The sequence below is a fragment of the Denticeps clupeoides genome, chromosome 15 (genome assembly GCF_900700375.1).
Source record: "Denticeps clupeoides chromosome 15, fDenClu1.1, whole genome shotgun sequence".
Taxonomy (NCBI): domain Eukaryota; kingdom Metazoa; phylum Chordata; class Actinopteri; order Clupeiformes; family Denticipitidae; genus Denticeps; species Denticeps clupeoides.
The window spans coordinates 10,360,904-10,382,067 of record NC_041721.1 but is presented as its reverse complement, the minus strand read 5'-3'; the positions used below and the strand labels follow the sequence as shown (position 1 = coordinate 10,382,067).

Genomic DNA, 21,164 nt, shown 5'->3' with positions numbered 1-21,164 from the left:
CCGTAATCAGAAGGTTGCTGGTTCGAATCCCGAGCCGCCAAGGTGTCACTAAGGTGCCACTGAGCAAAGTGTCTGTCACGGCTGCCCACTGCTCACCAAGGGTGATGGTTAAAAGCAGACGACACATTTCGTTGTGTCACTGTGTGCTGTGCTGCTTCACTTTCATTCTACTTCCGAAGGACCCCCTGCCAAGGTGTTTTTCCTCCTTCCATAAGCCTTTGTTTTAACTGAGATCCTGCAGTGCTTAACATTTTAAGAAGGCAGGCTGGTTGAATAGACTAGGTGGCTGAAATGGCAAAAAGTAGGAAGAAGGCACGAAACTGCTGCGAGATTACCTTGCATCTTTTGGTCTGAGACGTGAAACTGGAGCCAGGTGGAGTTGGAGCTCTGCTAGGCTGCAGTGTGAGCTTTGCCCCCCTGCAAGATGCTCAGTTCTCAGACTGGAGCAGTATCTAGTGGCAACAGCTCTTCATTGCAGTATGCTCCGGCAATTAAAACTGCTGCTTGCTCTCTCTTTCTGTCTCTCTCTCTCTCGAGACTAGAGACTAGAGAGCAAAAAAGCTAATAATACATGATCTATTACAGGAATCCCACATTTCCGAATACCCTGTGATGTCCAGTTTTGAACATTAAACATAATCCCATGTGTGTAATTAAAGGCAAAAACAGCATCTTGTTCATGCATACACATGAGAAGTCAGTGGGGTCGCACAGATGCCACACACTCAGTCACCTTGGGGGGCTTGGAGCCCACCTGGGGGAAATGGAAATGCTGACTTATTGATCAGGGAGTCTTATAGCATGTGCAAATGACCCTGGATGGGCAGCACAGCCTTGTACAAGCTGTGCTCTGACATTGAATCCTTCATCAGCCTCCATAACAGAAATGTTCTACTCCATTTAAAGCATACAGCATAGTAAATATAGCCAAAGACTGTAAGAGTGTTGCATCAGAAATGCGCAAAGCTGTTTAAATATGTTTAAATATGACTTTGGACTATGGTGTGTGTATATATATATGCCTTATTAAGCGGCATAATGACTTTTGTGCTCTGTGGATTAAAATGTCTCCACATTCTTTAGGATGCCGTTGAGGTTAAGCGTCATGTCCACTAGAGGGCAGAGTAAATTTTCTGACCACTCCAACCATGGAGGCTTAAAATTGAGCAAAATAATATGACTCACATATCAACTTGTGCTGGCAGATTTCGCAATTCCCCATTTTTTGGAGGATCTTTTTGGAGGATCCAGTGTCAGAACATGGCTTGTGCAAGGCTGTCCTCCCCTCCATGGTCACTTACAAAACCTATAAGACTCCTCGATCAATAACTCCATTTCCATTTCCCCCAGGTGGGCTCCCAGTGATATTGCTTAGATGCACAAATTTAGCTGTCCACAGTAATTTCAAAAATTTTAATGATTTTTTTATTCATCATTGTGAGCTAATGGAAACATGTCAGCTCCATCATCAAACAACTTTCTCATATATATTGTTATTCCTGTCGAAATTATCGCAGGGAAATTAACTGTAGGGACTAATGTGATCATGTTATGTTTTCATATCAGCATTAACAGATAAATGCAACCTTTCTGAATCAAATAATGATGGATTAATCATGATCAAAGAGTTTATACTTCATACACTGCAGCAAAATAACTTTCAAACTGTCACCATCCATTTCACCACCATAACCACATACCACTTCAAAGTTAGAATAATTAAATACATCTCTTATTATCTTGCTGCTTTTTGTCATTCCCTCAGACCATTTTCCAGAGAAACTCCTTTCAGACCCTTTTCCTCTCAGGAAATTATATTCCTTTATTTTCCATACAGAACTAGAAGCATTTTGAAAGTATGTGCCATTATGGAAGATCAATGGCTCTGTTATGTAAAAATCTTAAAGGTATGAAAATGTGTGGGGTTTTTTTGTTCACACTAAATGTATTGTTTAAAACAGAAAGGAAGCCTTTCGTGATAACAGTACTAATTAATAATTGTAGGAATGTAAAAGTAGAAAATGCCTTTGACATTTTTGTTATTGATATTATACTTCCAGACACCTAAATATAGTATATGCTGTTTGGGTGATATATTTCTACAGTGTAAAATTTTAAAGATGTATTTAGTCATTGCACTCGCAAACCACATTGTATTCATGGGCCAAATTTTTGGCCTGAGCGCATGCAACGCACCCATCATTTTTCTTTAATTCATTATTTATTTGTTTTGTGTCGAAATCAACAAAGCACATGCAGAAATCAGCCCAGGAACATTATGCCCAGGTTGACTTCAGAGATGACCTCCCCTCCATGTCTGTGGTTGATTGGTTCGATGGATTAACAATTAGGCTGAGAGAAGCAAATAAATCACAGTTCCCAAAGCTACATCTGCAGTCCTGCACATCTCACACCCTGACTGCCTCCAACACCTTGATTGATTCCCAGAATTAGCATAATTGTCATTAATGATTGCGGGTTTGAGAGTTTGTTTTACTATGTGCAGTGCATGCATAATGAGCGTTTCTATTCCGGCACTTTTTCATTGGCAGTTAAAATGAACATGGGTATACCCATTATTATCATCACTTAAGCTATTAACCACGCATAACAAGGTCTGCTGAAAGTAGGAAGTTACAATAAACAGCCAAAGCTTGTAAGCAAGCAAACACATAAATAAAGAAATTAATCCATTAATCTTAAACAAATGCTGGAGAAATTGTAGCATGGTTCCCGATTCTATAAAAATCTATTTGTTTTAACCTAGTAAGTACTACAGTGCAGGGAGGTGAGGCTTGCTCAAACAGACATATCTGAAATACCAGTGCTTAGTTGGACTGGAAAGGGCGGCTTTCTAAAACATTCAACAACATGAAGTGTTTTTATGGTTAATGTTTCAGATATATTTCTCATTTGTTTTAGGGAAAATACAGAAATCCAGTCTCTGGCTGAAGAGTCAACATTTACATTGGACAAATATTATCAAAATATGCTTTTGAGTGCTTTTTGGTTGCATTTTCTTAAAAAAAATCTTTAGGATCTGTCCAAGTAGCACTGTGTGCTCTTGTTCAGTCGCCTTTTAAAACGTTCCTATCTGAATGCTGAACTGAATGAAAATTTGCTACACTAGCCTCAAATGATTTGAAAGCGATTGTCAGAGATTTGTGCAGCAAAAAAAAAAACGCTTAGAAACGTTAAGGTAATAGTCTGAAGCTGGTTTGAAAAAAATTCGTTCTTCCACAGGAAAGGCAAATAGAAGAAAACCAGAGTTGTTTCACAGAAGGTGGTGGCAGTCACCATGACTTGTCCCCGGCCACCTGTCTGTGGTAATCATCAGAAGTGGACGTCAGAAAGGCCCCGCCAGGATCAGACCCATGTCTCCAGCCTAAACGGCCGAGCTGAGGCTCCACCACGCTTCCTTGCGCTCACCCCCAGTTCACCCCAGCCTATGATGAGAGCGGCCAAGACAGAGGAAATTACAGACCCAATTTTCACAGGGAAGCCACAGCCTCACGCACCTAAACACATCCGTTTTTCCTTTGGCCGGGCAAAGACGGTAAACACATTGCCTTGTGTGTGAGTGGAACACATCTATTTGCTGAGAATCCTGTGATAGCGCTGGCAGAGCTGCTGACAGTAGATTGGGTCAGATTTTATGATACCGCTATAGTACACATTGGACAGACATGGCCTCGGGGGAAAGGAGTCGGGGGGTTCATTCTATGCACCTCTCATTCAGTGAGTCATCTATGAGCTGGAGAAGAGTCAACACGTGAAAAAAAGAGTGAGAGCGAGTGAAGGAAGCTGTAGATAAGCCAATCCCCTGCCTCGACTAGCCACCGTTTAAAAACTGCCACGGACAAGCCTGCAAACGCTTTTTATGATCCTGCCTGACACGGTTAATTCTCATCTAATAAATCAGTGTTTCAGTGAGACCCTCAGTTAGCAAATATAACCCAGCGCTATTCATCCTCAAGAGGGAAGCCATTATAATCTATCATTAACCAACCAAGTTTGTACGAGTTAATTCAATTCGGTTCAATATTCTGCAACAAACAGAAGAAGTGCGAGATGAAGTGTGAATGCAGATTTCTGATCATGAGCTCAAGAAAAGATGTGTAGATGTATCGATGTGGGCGACCTCGCCCTGCGGTGTGCGCAGCTGAACACCGCCTCATGCAGAACAGGACCTGTCGCGTGCCATCTTCTGCAGAAAGAATCAAATGAGCGCAGAGGATAAAATGATGCAGCACGGGGGGCTGAACCTTTCTCCCGTTTCCTTAGTCTGCCGCAGGGACCTGGCCAGCATGGATTATTTCTCACCACCACACCAACGGGGACTAAATAAAAGGAAACAACAGCCAGAGGCAACTGGTGTTTTTTTTTTTTTTGTATTGTAACGTGTTTCAGAAAGCATGACTGTCTTGGGGGGGGGGCAAAGGGGGTCAACTGGAAGCTTTCAAAAACCTTCTCTGTTTTGGATTTTCCCAGTTGTGAGGTTTCAATTCTGTGTGTGTGTTAACTCACATCTAATAACTAAAACTAACACAACTATCTATTAAAACTAACACAGTGTGTGTGCTACAGTATTTTATACATATTATGGGATGTTTTATACAGTTCTCATACTATTATCATACTATTACATGTCATATTACTATTACTACTATTATTATTATTATATCATATTGTATACTGTATATACTATAACTACTAAATATACCTATAAACTGATACATTATTATACTGCTGCTTTTTGTTCATCTGGTTTGTCTCAACCTTCGATATATTATGGGTCAGAGCACAATGTCCTTTGGCATGTTTTTGAGTTATTTTTTTAAATTTACACAATCTTTTCGAAACTATGTATTTGTATATGGGGAAATGACAATAAGGTTCACTTTGAGAAGGTAATATAAAATGCAAAGAAGACAGCTGGGATTGCTGCTATGCATATGATATCATGTCGACTCGACTTCAACTTTATTGATAGATATGTTGATCATTAATGCTCTAGTACAAGTTTTCATATTTGTGTGTGTGTGTGAGAGAGAGAGCATGAGCATGTATATTTTAGAGCTATAGCATCCAGCTCTAAAATAGACAGAATCCACAGGACCGCTACCTCTGACCTTCAGAAGGCCACAAATCTACATGTGTCTGCTCAAGCAGTCAGAAACAGACTCCATGAGGGAGGTAAGAGGGCCCAACATGCACATGGTGCTTACAGCCCAACACCGTGCAGCATGTTAGGCATTTGCCAGAGAACACCATGGTTGGCAAATTCGCTACTGGCGCCCAGTGTGCGTCACAGATAAAAGCGGGTTTACACTGAGCACATGTGACAGACGTGACAGAGCCTGGAGACACCGTGAAGAACGTTCTGCTGCCTGCAACATCCTCCAGTGTTTGGCAATGGGTCAGTAATGGTGTAGGGTGACATTTATTTGAGGGGTTGCCCAGCCCTCCATGTGGTCACCAGAGGTGGCCCTACTGCTATTAGGTACAGTGATAAGATCGACCATATGAGACCATATGCTGGTGTAATCATGTCTCTCATCATGTCTCGCTCCACCACCAACGGCACGTTTATTTAAACAACAGGCCCCGTAATCAGAAGGTTGCCGGTTCAAATCCCGTTCTGCCAAGGTGCCACTGAGCAAAAGCACCGTCCCCACACACTGCTCTCCGGGTGCCTGTCATGGCTGCCCACTGCTCACTCAGGGTGATGGGTTAAATGCAGAGGACAAATTTCACTGTGTGCACCGTGTGCCGTGCTGCTGTGTATCACATGTGGCAATCACTTCACTTTACATACTACTTACTACTTCCAGGTCTGGGAGGGGATCCCTCAGGAGACAATCCGCCACCTCATCAGCAGCATGCCCATGCGTTGTAGGGAGGTCATTCAGGCACGTGGAGGCCACACACACTACTGAATTTGACTTGTTTTAAGGACATTACATCAAAGTTGGATCAGCCTGTAGTGTGTTTCCACTTTACTTTTGAGTGTGACTCCAAATAGACCTCCATGGGTTGATAAATTTGATTTCCATTGATCATTTTGGGGTGATTTTGTTGTCAGGACATCAACTATGAAAAGAACAAAATTTTTAATAAGAATATTTCATTCATTCAGATCTGTCTTTTTTTTGTGTTCCCCTTATTTTTTTGAGCAGTGTATCAGACAGTAATAGACGTCAAGCCGGCCTCCCCTGCTGGGAAGACTAGCCCCTTCAGTGCTGGGATAATGAGTATTTTTGCATTTGACTGGGTGGACATGTTTGGGTAGGCCTCCATTTGGTCGTGCTGGAGCTGAGCATGTTCAGCCATGTGTGGCGACATGTGCCAGTGTGTGAGTGTGCATCTGTGTGTATGAGCCACAGACACAGATAGGAGAGGGGTACACAAGTGACAGTTTGTGTGTGTGTGTACCTCATCTGCATTTGTCTTCAGGGGTGCTCCAAATATGTCAAACCAATCCACTTAAATGTAAGTGGAGGAAGGAAATAACAGGAACACTAAGACAGTTTGCTTTTTCCTCCTCTTTCAAAATCCTGTGAGCTAAACTGTGGGGTTATTTTGCTGTTATTATTCCAGCAATTGACTTGCCCTGGCAATAGCTGGGGGTGCAGTGTGTGTGTGTGTGTGTGTGGAAGGGGGGGGGACATAAACACAGAGCTAAAGTAGCAGGGTAATGGTAGCTGCTCAGTTTAGAGCGATAACAAGCCTGAGTTCATAATGAACCATCTACAGGCAGCTCTCAGAGACAAGAGTGTGTGGAGGGAGCAGCAAGAGAGAGAGAGAGAGAGAGAAAGTGTGTGTGTGTATGTGTGAGAGAGAGTGAGCAAGATAGCTTTGCAAAGATGAGCCACAGTGGGCAGGAGACTTGGTCGCCATGGTGACAAACTAGGATGTTTGCATTAGAGGATAAGCACAACGGGTGGCCAGACATGCGCTATAGAACTCACACACACACACTGCTATATATACACACACACTCAAACTTTTGAATCTCACACACATATCTCCACTCTCATTGTCAAACTAATGAGAATAGTGACTAACACCTCTGTGTGTCATCTCTGGGAATTCCTCACCAGCTCCTCTTCATCATCCAGCACTCCAGGCAGTGGCTGCCTTGAGGACAAAAAAAAGCTAAATAAATCAGAACAGGAAACAGAATTCAAAATGTAAATCCAGTAGTTATGTTCATTGGGCAAATTCTCATATCCCCTTTACCTGATTAATTTGTGCAGCAGAGTTTGCCTCATGAAGCCCAGACACATGCTAAAGGGCTGCAATTTCCCCACAGGCCTGTCATGGGGTGGCATCTGATGCCTTATTTATTTATATTTTTTGCAAAAATGAATGAGTGGACAGGTGCGCCGGTTCTCCTCAGCATTCCTCTCCCGTTCCTTATTAGATTCATAAAACATTCACAATGTCCTCCAGGCCACCTCTGTTGCAGTGCCTGGCTCTTTAGAAATAATTAATCCTCTCCAGACACTGCAGCCACTGCCACCAAATCAAAGGGATGTGCATCCTGGCATCACTCAGGTGTACCGAGCAGACAGATGTTAGTAATGTTTCATAACTCTCCTGCTGCAATCCCCTCTAGATGGATGGAACGGTCTGTATATAAAAAAATAAATCGAATGAAATCTGCATTTGAGTAGGTGCTGGGAACATCAGGATATTGCAAATTCTGAGAGCAATTTCCTTAAGGAAGGAGCTTTTTGAATTATGCTTTATTAGGAAGAAAGGTGCCTGTTTGACACCATCTTACAAAAAATAACACCTACTCTAACCACCCCTGGAGAATCACACACTTACAGGTAGAGTTCCAGTAGGGCTGTGCAAACATCTATTATATTGCTAAATTATCTATTTATATATCCTGATGCACGGCTCATTAGAAGTTACTTTGGAGGGTTATGGATGGGTGAATGGATGGAAGGACACAAAATTGCAATGGTTTTAAAATCTATACCTCTTTTATCACCCTCTAAAAGCGGCAATTCTGAACAATATTACAGTGAAGCGCAATCTACACAAAAGGACATAAAGCACACATAACACATGTAGGCGAGTATGGAAAAATATTAACACTAAGGGAATAGTGTATTAGGTTTGGTGATAAATAGTGAAAGTGAAGTGATTGTCATTGTGATACACAGCAGCACAGCACATGGTGCCCACGGTGCCCATAGTGAAATGTGTCCTCTGCTTTTAAGCCAGTGAGCAGTGGGCAGCCATGATAGGCGCCCCGGGGAGCAGTGTGTGGGGATGGTGCTTTTGTTCAGTGGCACCTCAGTGCCACCTTGGCGGAACTAGATTTGAACCGGCAACCTTCTGATTACGGGGCTGCTCCCCACTAGGCCACCACTCCCCCATAATGCTTACATGTCTATATTTAAGGGAGAAAGCACATGATAGGCGCAGGGTGCATAGACAAGAAACCGTGAAAGAAAAAAAGAAAGCCGCTCGTTGTCCAGATTACCATCTCATGATCAATAAATAGAATCAGCAGTGAGTGCAGCGGCTACACACTGATGGTTTTCATTAGGACTGAATCTTGCAAAAACCATTCAATTATTTTGAAATGTTACTTTTGCACATTCCCATTCAATTGTTGCAGCGAAAATTGAGGAGTGACACATCCAATACAATCCGAGCCTCTCTCAAGGCCTCATTAAACCAATGGCTTCAGGGCTGACTGTCGTGTTGGTGAGCTTATTGGTGAATGCAGATCCAGTCAGGAGGCATTTTTGGTCATTTTATTTAAATTGTACACATCAAAGTGACATAAAATACATAAAGTGACTCTTATGCATTTTATATACAAATACACAGTAATATACTGTGATGTGAGCACTGTAAAAGTAATGAAATGATTGTGTGACATATAAATCACCCTAATCTCATTGTAAAAGGAATGTATTGGAAGTCATTTTTCATTCGTTTATTTCTTCTTGCATGGTATACAAGGTCAGGGGGACGCCCGCAGGTCACAATTCCACCAGCCACCACAATTCCACTAGCAGCACATCCGGTCTGAGCCAGATATAAGGGCAGACAGTTTGTCATGCTGACATAGTTCCCTATGGACAAGCCGTCTTTGTGGATTACTTACAAGGAATTGGCCAGTGTGCAAGTTAAGAAAATGACTTGGAATGTTACTGGATTTCTCTGGATTTGGCTTTTGGACAAAATAATTGAAATACTGACTTTTTCCATACTCTGAATATATATTTCTTAAATCAGCCTGTGACCATTATACACTAACAAAAAATTCATTCCGGTGTGTGGCAACGCAATAATCCCAAGCCATGCATTGCTGCACCAGGACATTGGTTTAAACAGGAAATAGGTGGAAAGGCATGAGCGTCTACTGGGCTCATTCTCCACCTGTGACAAGGCCATCAATTTATAAAGTCCTTGTGGTTGAAAGCTTTTTCGTCCCTGACTGAAATACATACTCAGTAGGACAGAGTCACACCTAATGGTTGCCAGCGCAGCTTGAACGGGCCAGTTACATCACAGCGTGTGACTGAGGATTCTGGGACACAAGATACCACCATGGCAACACATGCACCAGGGAGGAAGCCATATAGCCCTCTTTTGTCTGCGAGTCTCAAAGCATATCTGCTCGAAGATGGCAGTGCTGCGGAGTCAACAAACAAAATGTATTCCCAAATGACACGTACGTCCGTTGCGTAGCAATGTGCGGCAAGGAAGGGAACGACACACACCTTGTGTACGGGAGCAAAATGCAAGCAAATGCATTACTATGCAATATGACATGCCTGCAAAGACACGAGCAGTGGCGCAAAGCTCACAGCTATTTAAAACCACTTTCCTTTACACCCACATAACGTTTCAGCAGCGACTTCAAAATCAGATCTGCCATTTATTTTCCCGTCAAATGCTCACACAAGACTGACAATATAGTGCTCTTAACTATGATTATGCAAATGGTTTCAGGCTCTTTAAGTGGAAAGTCATTCTCTGGATTTCGTTTTATCATTGCCTATGCACAGACATGCAGAATTAATTATAAGACAATAATTATTATACAATGAACAATCAACCGTGAATGCAACCATATCTTTTAGAAGCATGTTGGAAACATCCATGGAAAGCAGTTTGAATATTATAAAACACATAGTCATAGAAATATCATCTCATTTGGTAGCCATGGTGTTCATTAAATTACTATTCGATCCAGATTTGCATTATGGAGTTCCAACAGGGTTGTCACCACCTAATCACTATGATGATTATTTTTTATGTACCTTCTTCTGGAAAAAAAGCTGAACCAGACCTCTTCTTTCAGAACAAAGCTGTTTCCCAGACGTGGGAAACGCATTCACCATGGATTCTTCTACAATTGAAATTACACGTGATTTTTTTTTTTTTAAATGAACCCCTCATATTGGTACTGAAAGCGCTAAGGTCTTCTTCAACAGGACCATTTTCGTCAATATATACACTGACCTTGTGTTTGATCTCATAAACCCCCTAAGCTTATAGATGCGAACGCCTTGCTGTACGTGTTGTCCAATTGACAAATCAGCACTCATACACACGACTGAGTGTCCGTCCCGTCTTTGTAAAGTTTATTCTTGTTCAATTGATACTGTTTCAGGATTATTTAGGCTATACTTTTTATGGAGAAAATGCTCAAATATTACAGAAATAAAGAGACGACCTTTTGAAACTGACCAGCAACAGACATCCTTTTTGCAGAAGAAATTGGCGTGTCGTCTGTCTCCGTCCACAGTGATGCTGTGACTTTAAAGCGGAGCCGACAGGCTGTCAAAGTGGAGAGAGCGCGAGAAAGAGGAGGAGTGTTATTGGGGACATTCATCATGAGCAAGCCCAGACAGGGCCTACTTCACGGGCACGCTACTGATCTGTGTGTTGGCTTCCCTCCCGAGGGAAACGCGGAGGGGCGGCCGCACAAGGTCGAAGCGTAATAGAGACACTATTTTTATCCGGTTGTTTTCCAGTGTCGACCCTGCCCTGCTCCTGTCCTCATAGTAATCCTCCCAACAACACACCACCACCACCCCAAAAAAAAATAAAAAATCCAACATGACTGTACACGTCATGTTGTGAGTTGCCCTTTACCCAAAAGGTCTTTATTTTCTATGGGTAAGCCAAAGTAAAACCTGCCCCGTCAAAATCTGGACACCATGCTGGAGGCGCTAGGCTTGTATCTGCACTCATTAATGGATATTTAACAAGGACGATAACACATGATGCTACCCTTGGCAACAGCAGGAGTTGTGATTTATTTAGGTACCAACATCTGCCCTACCACTGTGGCCAGACAAGGTTTTCTACAAACAAACCTGACAACGTCTTTGATCACATTACTGCATTTTTTTGCAAATATAAGATTTTTTTAAGGACTAATTAAAAAACTCATGATCAAGTATTGTATTTGGCACCATCTTCCGGTATTGCAAATTGGTGACAAGACTAAATTAAAAACACCACCACTTTTTCAGACACATTTTGAGGGAAACATATACCTGACTTACATACTTGGGCGGTATGGTATTTAAAAAAATAGCCATTTTACACGCACACTGTATTTTTTGCTCATTTCAATTTTGTAAATCTAGTCATTTATTATACAGAACAACTCTGCAAATCAGCACTGATGCAAGTTGTACATTTTTTAAGTCCTATTATATAACGTGTGCTTATGTGATGGAGGGGTGTCTACAGGTGTCCATTCAGTAACACAAACTTGGGCATCTCCTCGCTAATGTATTCCAGTTGGGAGGCTGAGCAGAACAGAAGAAGCCACGGGCCACAGCTGAGCAACCCCTGCCCGGCTCTCCTCCGGCTTACATGGCAACCACTGATCTGGCCACCTGAGATATGAGGTAATCGGAGTCGGGAGGAACAAGTGGCCAGCACTAATGCCCGCGCTGTTTATCGGCGCTTGCTGGAAAAGCCTGCGAACGAGGCCACGCTTGGCCAACGCTACCAGAAAACCCCCCCAAATCCTCCAAGGATAATAAATGGGCTATACAAATCACAAGAGCATGTGGGAAGTGCAAACATTATTCCTACAATTAACATTTTTTTTAAAATATCAATCATAATGTCAGCCTAATGCACGTCTGCAGGCGACTCCGTTTTTTCTCTGTCTGGAATTCTTCATTATTCCAGTCAATAGCATCACCTGAAGCTTTTCAGCGCCCAAGATTAACCCATCACATTTGGGAGACGGGGGGAGAAAAGATGGATCCACGTCTCGTGGTCGGAGTGTTTTATCTGATGGTGGAGGCTGCAAGGGGGATTAGCTTCCCCGGGATGAAAGCAGCTGCCTCTCCTGCGCCCACTTTCCCTTCCTCATCCTCCCCCGTCTCTCCTTCCCCCTCATTCCTTCGCCCCAAAGCACCTGGGGTCTCCATCAGGAACGTGCCGGGTGTACGGTGATCTCACCGACGCCCCTGTCGTCGCACGCATGCAGACGCTTCGCTCAGCGGCAACCGAAAACGGCGCCAACTACCGAGGGGCTTGAAAACGCGGCCGTGCCAGAGAGGGGTGAGGGATTCGGGTAGCGCAGACTTTTCCATCTCTGCCAAAACCCTCTACAGCCCACCCACCCATGCACACATGCACACCCCCACACACAACCACACACACCCCAATTCCTTCTCCTAATTGCTGTTGGAAACACACACTAGCACACACACCGAGCTTAGCCCACCCAGGCACAACTTTTGCGGCGAAGACGGCGGAGTGAGCGGCTGCCTACCTGAAATCTCTTGTGCTTTCGTTAGCTTCCGATTCGGCTGAGCAGATCGGAAGCAGGGATCATCTGGAGGAAGGAAGGAGAGTCTTGAAGAGCGAGAGGTGGAGTCGTGCCGGGAGAGAGGGAAAGAGAGAGAGAGAGAGAGAGAGAGAGAGAGCAAAGTGTTGGCTGTTGCCCTGTTTCTGCTGCTGCTGCTGTCTTCTACTCTCTGGCTGGACAGGAGGGAGATGTGGGCATGGCGCCGTATGATCCCCGCACACACGCGCGAGACAGAGGATGACCGAGCGCTGGGTGAGTGAGAAAGAGGTATGGATGAGGGAGGAGGCGGAGGGGGAGGAGAGATGGAGCGCGCGAGTGAGGAGGGGAGAGACTCTAGGCTGTTAAACAGTGCGTCGTCACGCGGCAGTTCCTTCGGAATCCCTCCACAGAGAGGGGGCCTGCATCACTGAGTCCTTGGCTGTGATTGGCTGTCGGCAGGCTGGTGGTGATATGGAGAATGCTGGCAGTGGTACACTAAAATGACCCTTTCAGCAGACATTAGCATCCCCTCTCTGGGGGGGGTTGGCTAATGACAATCAAGGACATTTAAAAAAGGCCAACAGAGAGCAAATGGCATGACTGTATTTGATCTTTATTTAAATGAATGCAGTTATACATATTTTGTGCATATATATATATATATACATGTGTGTGTGTGTGTGTGTGTGTGTGTGTGTGTCTGTGTGACAGTGGAAAATGGCAAAGGGGCAATGCATGTGGCAAGTTCCAGCTTGCCTCCTTCTCTACCCTTCATTCACACACACACATATATACACACACACACACACACACACACACACACTCACACACAGAGATTTCACCCAGTGCAAAGCCAAGAAAGACAAGATGATTTCCCGAGAGAAGTTCAATCAAAATCAGCAAAGCACAAACACTGACAAGAGCAGCCTGATATTCTGTCTGGACAGCATGGCAGTGACCCTCAGCCTACAATAGGATGTTGCTGATGGCTTTTAAAAGACACTAAAACATCCATCCAGAAAGTTCAGGACAAATTCAGGGCATTTTCAAAAAGCTTATTACCTCACACAGCATTTATGCAGAAAGTTTTGTTACAAGAAACATCACAGTTTGAAGAGCATAAAAGTCTACATTCATTTTACAAAAATGATGTCTGATTTAATTAGACATCACTTAGCATTATTTAGCATTATCTCGGCTTTGTACTTTGTGTCTAGATTCAGAATTTCAAGATGTTGTCAGGGAACTGAAAGCATCTATCTTTTTCTGTAATACCAGGCCAGGTGCCACAGGAGGAGGTACAAGCGCAGGACATGCTGAAAACTGGGGATTTTCTTAAATGTCAAGCAAACCACGCCATGATAGACGCACACACACAGAACAAAAGTAATACATGCAGGGGTCAAAGCATGGCTGGGTAGTAAGGGAGCACCAACATTTATTTACTTCCAAATTACACCAGATTGCAGACGCGTAAGGAAATCCGGAAGTCCAGACAGTTATTTGGTGCCACCTGGTGAGCCAGGGGCACATGAATCACAAATTCCAACATGCTTAATCAGCTTTTATTCACTCCACCTTAATTCACTAATTCTCCAGACATGGCTTTTAAAAAGTCAGCAGAGGTCTGTTCATGAGGTCTACAAATACAAACTTTACCGTACATTTTTCATCTTTCTCATAGACATAATTCATTTAAACATAGGACATTCTCCAAATTTCATCTCAAGCATTTCCAAAGAAGCAAGAAAGATGTGAAAATGGTGAGAAAGTGCGGAGTTGAAATGGACTGTCGATTACGTTTTGGCTGAATCGGGGTGTGGGACAACTTTGACCATGATGTTAATAAATGTATAAATGACACATTGTTGACAAAGTAAAAGAAATGTGAAGAAGTAAAGTGATTGTCACATGTGATACACAGCAGCACAGCACACAGTGAAATTTGTCCTCTGCATTTAACCCATCACCCTTGGTGAGCAGTGGGCAGCCATGACAGGCGCCCGGGGAGCAGTGTGTGGGGACGGTGCTTTTGCTCATTTGAATAATGTGGCGAGCTTTCGCTCAGCGCTCATTCTTGCTGGAATAAGAGCTTTGTACTATTTGTACAAGCTCCTAGCAGAGGTCAACAGTACGCTCATTTTTTACTTAATGACTAGCAAGAACATGGCTGCTTTTATTCTCTGTCACTAAACTGTGCTTAAGCACCATGTAACACACATCTCAACATGTAACATTCAACTATTTACATTCAACCCATTCAGTTCCCCACACATATTCTTTCCTTCTTAGTCTAGCAAGCCTTTCTTCAAAGTCAAGGCTGATCAGCAACACAGTTCCCACTAAAAGTCATTAACTCTGTAATGCCTTATTTATGTTTATGTCTGATATGTATGCATCTGGTGTTGGCCTGTCCCGTAAAAAAGTTAATGAGTCCCCTGGGCTTAAACATTTGCCCATCCCTGATATAGACTAAATTAAACCACAAGGCATCCAGCCATGGATGTTGAAAGCATGGAACCATGAAAAGGCTCTCCCCTGTTTTTATTAAGAATCTACTAGCCCTCCTGGGTATGAATTATGGTGATGAATTTCTGAACCAGAACTACTTCGACCGCAAACTGGAAAAGCCAGTGGATTATACAGACAGGGCATGATGAGACGAGGCAAAACTAAATTCTGGTCAGTCACAGTGAGACACATCTCTCAAAAACAAGTATTGATTGGTCATTCTTGACAAAGTGACTAAGAAGCCATACACATAATTAACGGGGGTATTTTGGAGGTGCTATACAAGATATAGTGGGTTCGGAATGTTGTATTTACCAATTCACATATCAGAATTCTAGGCAAACAGAGGAATGTGGCAAAAGGTTGAAATCAACCAGAATGAAGAACTGTCAGTTATCACTTTGAGGCCATCCCATTTCAATTTTTTTTATAAAAACGTAGTTCAAGTTGAAGTTTATGTTCCTGAAACCCTTAATATTCCTCAGACCCTTCGTATGAAGATAGAAATGATGAAGAACCTCTAAACAGTCTCTTGGCATCACTGTCATACAGTTCAGATAAGGTCAGATAAAGGAAGCAGGGGTGCATCCCAAATTACCCAGAGTTCTGTTGATTCAGCAAGGTCCTGTACTCTACACTGTAATCAGAGTCCCACCGTGACTTGGCACACTGGCATGGCCTTGACCTCCAAACTTGCAAACAAAACAAGTTTAGAAATCAAAAATGATGTTTACTTTTCCCAGAAAAAAAAAAAGTAAAGTATTTATAATTGTGTGTAAGTGATGCCCTTTCAAAAGTATTTAATTTGCATAAAAGATAAACACCAGGCTTAATAAATGCAGTCATCAGCGTTCATTCGAAACTGCTGCACAGCATCGGGCTGCCCCCATTACGCTCAAATTACCGGCATTCTAGGTATCCTGGACGTATCGTTCCATCACTAATATTCGGTGCTGCCAAAACCAAGCAGTGTCCTGCTGATGCGCATTTTGCCTCTTGCGACGTCCTTTCTGTGTAATCTGCGGTGACACTTTGATAAGAGTCCCCCTCGCAGAGCTGTAAAGGTCAGCGGCCTGGAAGATTATTGCAGGGTGGCGCTCTGTGTGTGTCTGCGCAACCTTGACAATAACAGCCTGGTAAGTTCACCCTCTGCGAGTTCCTTAGGCCGCATCTAAACCCCCGGCGTTGCCAGAAGAACGCTGCACTCGGTACCTGTGATTGAATGCAACGATGCTGCGGAATCCTATTTTTTGGTTTGACATTTTACAGGCTGTTGTCACCACCCCTCACCTCCACGCTACCAATCTCATAAGATATTGATGAATGTATAAATGCTGTATATTGATTATTGATCACCATACTATTTTGAGGAATTGCTTTGACTGGGCTTCAGTTGCCCTTCTGTTTAATGTATTCTGAATTAAAAGAACACAAGGGGTTGTATTAAATCCAAGTTGCTACCTATTTACACACGTATACTTATTTATTTCTGTCTCAAAAACACGTTTTTTTATAATCATCGAGAAAACCTGCTGATTGTCAGGGCATGAAAATTGCATCCATTGCAAAAAATCTCTGTGGTTTATGCCCTGTCTCACACTTATATTTTGTTACACCCTAATATTTTATTCATCATCATTTTACAACAATGACAGGTTTCAAGCAGATTTCAGCACAGAATCAACTATCCAACAACCTTCACAAAGCCCATCCTGTAGTCACATACACAATTCAGGCACCACCCCCTCCCATCCACACCTCACGGCAATGTACATGTCACACATGCCAAACCGTATAAGCTGACTGTTCTCTAGAGCCTAAACCGCAGGCTGACATGCCCCTTGGCCTGTTTCTTTGCTCCTGGTTGGTATTTTTGTAGTGCTCCAGCTACTTTGTATGGATTCCCTGTTTTGAAAGAATCTCTCACAACAGCCAAATGCAAACAATCATCAACACAAAACCAAACCAATAAACTCTCATGTTGTATTACACATATGCACTATATGCACTGTCACTATATGCACTGATTAGTCAGAACATTATTACAAGCATTCTGGACAGACATAAAGTATCTTGTTACAATGGCATCGGGCAAGTGGACATTTTTTCCTGGAAGTTGATGTGCTTGGTACTTGAAAAGTACCAAATTTGGATGGCTGGGTCATAGTGTCTCCAAAACTGTTATGGATGCTCTACGTACACAGTGAACCTGTTGTTCCATAAAGGAAACCAGTAAAGTGGCAACAGAGTCATGGGGGGGCCAAGATTAACTGATGTACAGTATCAATGTTAATAATGTCTGTGTGTTTAGACTGTTATATAAACTGTAAACTGACTACTTTACATTGTATCAAAGTGCAATAAATTCAATGTTCATCCCAGAGAACGAATGTGTACTCACTTTTGTGAGATACTGTACAAAGATCTGGATAGAAAGGTGTCAGAACACACAACGCATCATAGTTCATTGTTTATTGGGCTGTATGAATCTGATCCATGGAGACACCCCCTCTCAGTTGTAGATACCATAGAATACCTTCAGATGTTTAGTGGGCTAATGTTTAAAAAAAAATTACCTACTCAATATTAGTCCAGGGTCAAAATGATACTGCTGATCAATAATATAATAACGATTGTGCAGCTTAAAGTGAAGTGATTGTCACATGTGATACACAGCACACGGTGCACACAGTGAAATTTGTCCTCTACATTTATCTCATCACCCTGAGTGAGCAGTGGGCAGCCATGACAGGCACCCGGGGAGCAGTGTGTGGGGATGGTGCTTTGCTCAGTGGCACCTCAGTGGCACCTTGGCGGATCTCCTGATTACGGGGCCGCTTCCTTAACCGCTAGGCCACTGCCCCTGTAACAACAAAAGTAACAATACAATGTCTTGTAACAATACAAGACATTACTTTTGCCCTGTAAACTGACATTAGCATTTATAAGGTCATTCACTTCCTCTATATGCCTGCTGTCTGTGTTATGTTCTATCCTGGATGCATACAGTGGTCTGTGGAGAATGGAGGAGACGGTATACAGCTTTCTTCGATGCCATAAGGTGTCTCAGTGGTGCCTGGATGCCTGCACTAGAGCAGAACAGGCCCCACCAGTCTCCCAGCAGCAGGGGGACCAGCTGTACCCTCCCCAGTGCCCTTCATAAATAGCCCTGGCCCCAGCAGACGTCTGGCCTGCGCCCATTAAACACTATGCCAATGGCTGCCCAGTCTCCACCACTCTCTGAGGTGAAGTGAAAAGTCAAAAAGGAAGAGAGTGAGAGAGAGACATTGACAGAGTGAAAGAGAAAGGTTCACAAGGTGGACCACATGACAACGGGATTGTTGACAGACTCATCCCCTCAGTCACAAGTCTGGCGTCACACGGGCCTTCCATAATTCAGCACCACGACGAGAAAATCAAAGTGACAATATTAATCATGCAGTGGAAAAAAATAATTACAGACTAATAAAAAAGAGAATTAATCCCTGCAGCCATCTGCACGAGTAGATTACGACTCGGCCGGCTGGGTAATGAGTGTGCCGGCCTGTTTTTTTTTTGCGTAGAGTCATCAACACTCAATCAAAGTGGATACAACTGAGGCCATTTTTAAGCAGTAATGGTAGGGAGAACGCATGCTTTGCTACATACATAGTATTAAAAAAATCAAGTCATATATCATCATTAAATAAACAAAAATGCAAAACAAAACACATTTTGTTCAGTCGTAGGCTTGACCCACCTATGAACCAGAAGACCAAAAATTCATTGACCAAATACAATTCCTCATTTGAATAAATTTCATGTAAATAGATTGGTGATTTGAACCTGAAACTATAAATATATATATATGTGTCCATGTCCTATATAAGTCATGAAGGCCCCTTCTGGCCCTCATAGGACCACTGCATCTCTCACACCCTTGTTTACAGATGCCTAGAAGCCTCAGGAGAGGCTGGAGAAAGCCTGTGACAGACTGACGGATGAGGTGACACACATTAACCACTCTGCCGTGTCGTTGTGGCCTCTGTCTGTGTCAACACACACACATTCGCTGTCTCAGAGGGGAGGAGAGAGTTAGAAGATGTAGATATGGACAGGAAGAATAGGAAAATCGAGATGAATGAGATAGAAGTAGAAAAGGGGTAGAGGCTATGAGTGATAAACAGAACCCTGAACAGCACCAAGTTCCATGCAAGAGCTAACGATGGGGACAGGCTCTGTGAAAGGCTGTCAACTCCCCTCCCTGTCACATCAACATTGACAGTACTGGAACTGCTGCAGATGATGATGGTGAAAAAAACGCAGAGATGTCAGATAAAACAAAAAGTGTGTAAAGCAGTAATCAGAGCAAAGGGCGGCTATTTTGAAGTAACTAGAATATAAAACATGTTTTCAGTTATTTCACCTTTTTTGTTAAGTACATAACTCCACATGTGTTCATTCATAGTTTTGATGCCTTCAGTGAGAATCTACCAATGTAAATGGTCATGAAAATAAAGATAACACATTGAATGAGAAGGTGTGTCCAAACTTTTGGCCTGTACTGTGTGTGTGTGTGTGTGTGTGTGTGTGTGTGTGTGTGTGTGTGTATCTCCTGTTTTCAGCATATACTGACGTACATGGTATAGGGTGAGATGGGGAATGAACCTCAGAAGCAGGACATCTAGATGAATTGGGAATTGAATAAGGACAACAAAACAAAAAACAAGGGCCAGAAAACAGGAGATGAACAAAAACTAACCTGAAGGTGTCTGTCAGATCGACCAGAGCCTAACAAACACCACATATGTAATCATACTTAACGTAAAGTGAAGTGATTGTCATTGTGATACACAGCAGCACAGCACACGGTGCACACAATGAAATGTGTCCTCTGCTTTTAACCCATCACCCTTAGTGAGCAGTGGGCAGCCATGACAGGCGCCCGGGGAGCAGTGTGTGGGGACAGTGTTTTGCTCAGTGGCACCTTGGCAAATCAGGATTCAAACCTTCTGATTACTTGGCTGTTTCCTTAACCACTAGGCCACCACTGCCACTACTTAATCGGCTCCAGCTGAGATTACCCAGGAGTCTTGACACCAGCTGTGATGGCCCAATGGCCCCGGAGCATCACAACGAGGCAGATTTACACTGTTGCAAAATTATGACAATATGTTTGAAAACTGATGTGTGAAATACAATCATCAAATTAGAAATTAAATTCATATATAATAAAGCACCAAAGGCCTTCTACAACAATGGGGTTTTTTATATTTTGGTGTTACAGGGTTTTTATCAGCAACATAGACAGCTTTTAACAGAATCATCGTTTCATTTAGTTGACACCATTATCCAGTGCAATGCTCAAGCAGGGTCAGTAACAGACTGATAAAGAAGCAGAGATCTTACATTTCTATATTTTCATCCACAACTCTGCTTCTCTATTCATGCCAGAGTGCTTCAGCCAACATGAGTTGTTCGTTAGAACAAACAGAACCAGAAAAAAGATACAATACAGACTCCAATAATTGCGGCAATTTCACATCGCCTGAGCAGCATGGACACACTGCGGCACAAACGATCAAAGGCAGGGATTCACTCAATAAGGCCATACCTTTGCCATTATTTGCCTGGATCAATGTGCGATTGTAATCTTTCGCTGAGCAGATTAGGAAAGACACTACACTCCCTGGATCAATGCTGCTTTTTTGCTGCTTATTTTTCAGAGATGCTTCAGATTGTGTGTGGATGTGGTCTCGAGCGTCCAAACACGACTCTTCCTTCCTGAGTAGATTATTGCAAATAGATCCTGATATGCAAACAGGAAAAACACAAGGCTTTTAAGTGGTTTACATGGCTGCTAAACTCATCTGGC

General features: G+C 42.9%; 1 protein-coding gene across 3 annotated transcripts in view; it reads right to left on the bottom strand.

Moving 5' to 3' along the window:
• Positions 1-13,176, bottom strand: part of syt1a (synaptotagmin Ia) — a 174,330-nt gene extending 161,154 nt beyond the window's left edge. For all 3 annotated transcript variants that reach the window (XM_028953977.1, XM_028953980.1, XM_028953978.1), the window contains exon 1: positions 12,785-13,176. The gene's annotated coding sequence lies outside the window, so the exon portion shown is untranslated. The remainder of the gene's footprint in view (positions 1-12,784) is intronic.
• Positions 13,177-21,164: the final 7,988 nt, after the last annotated feature.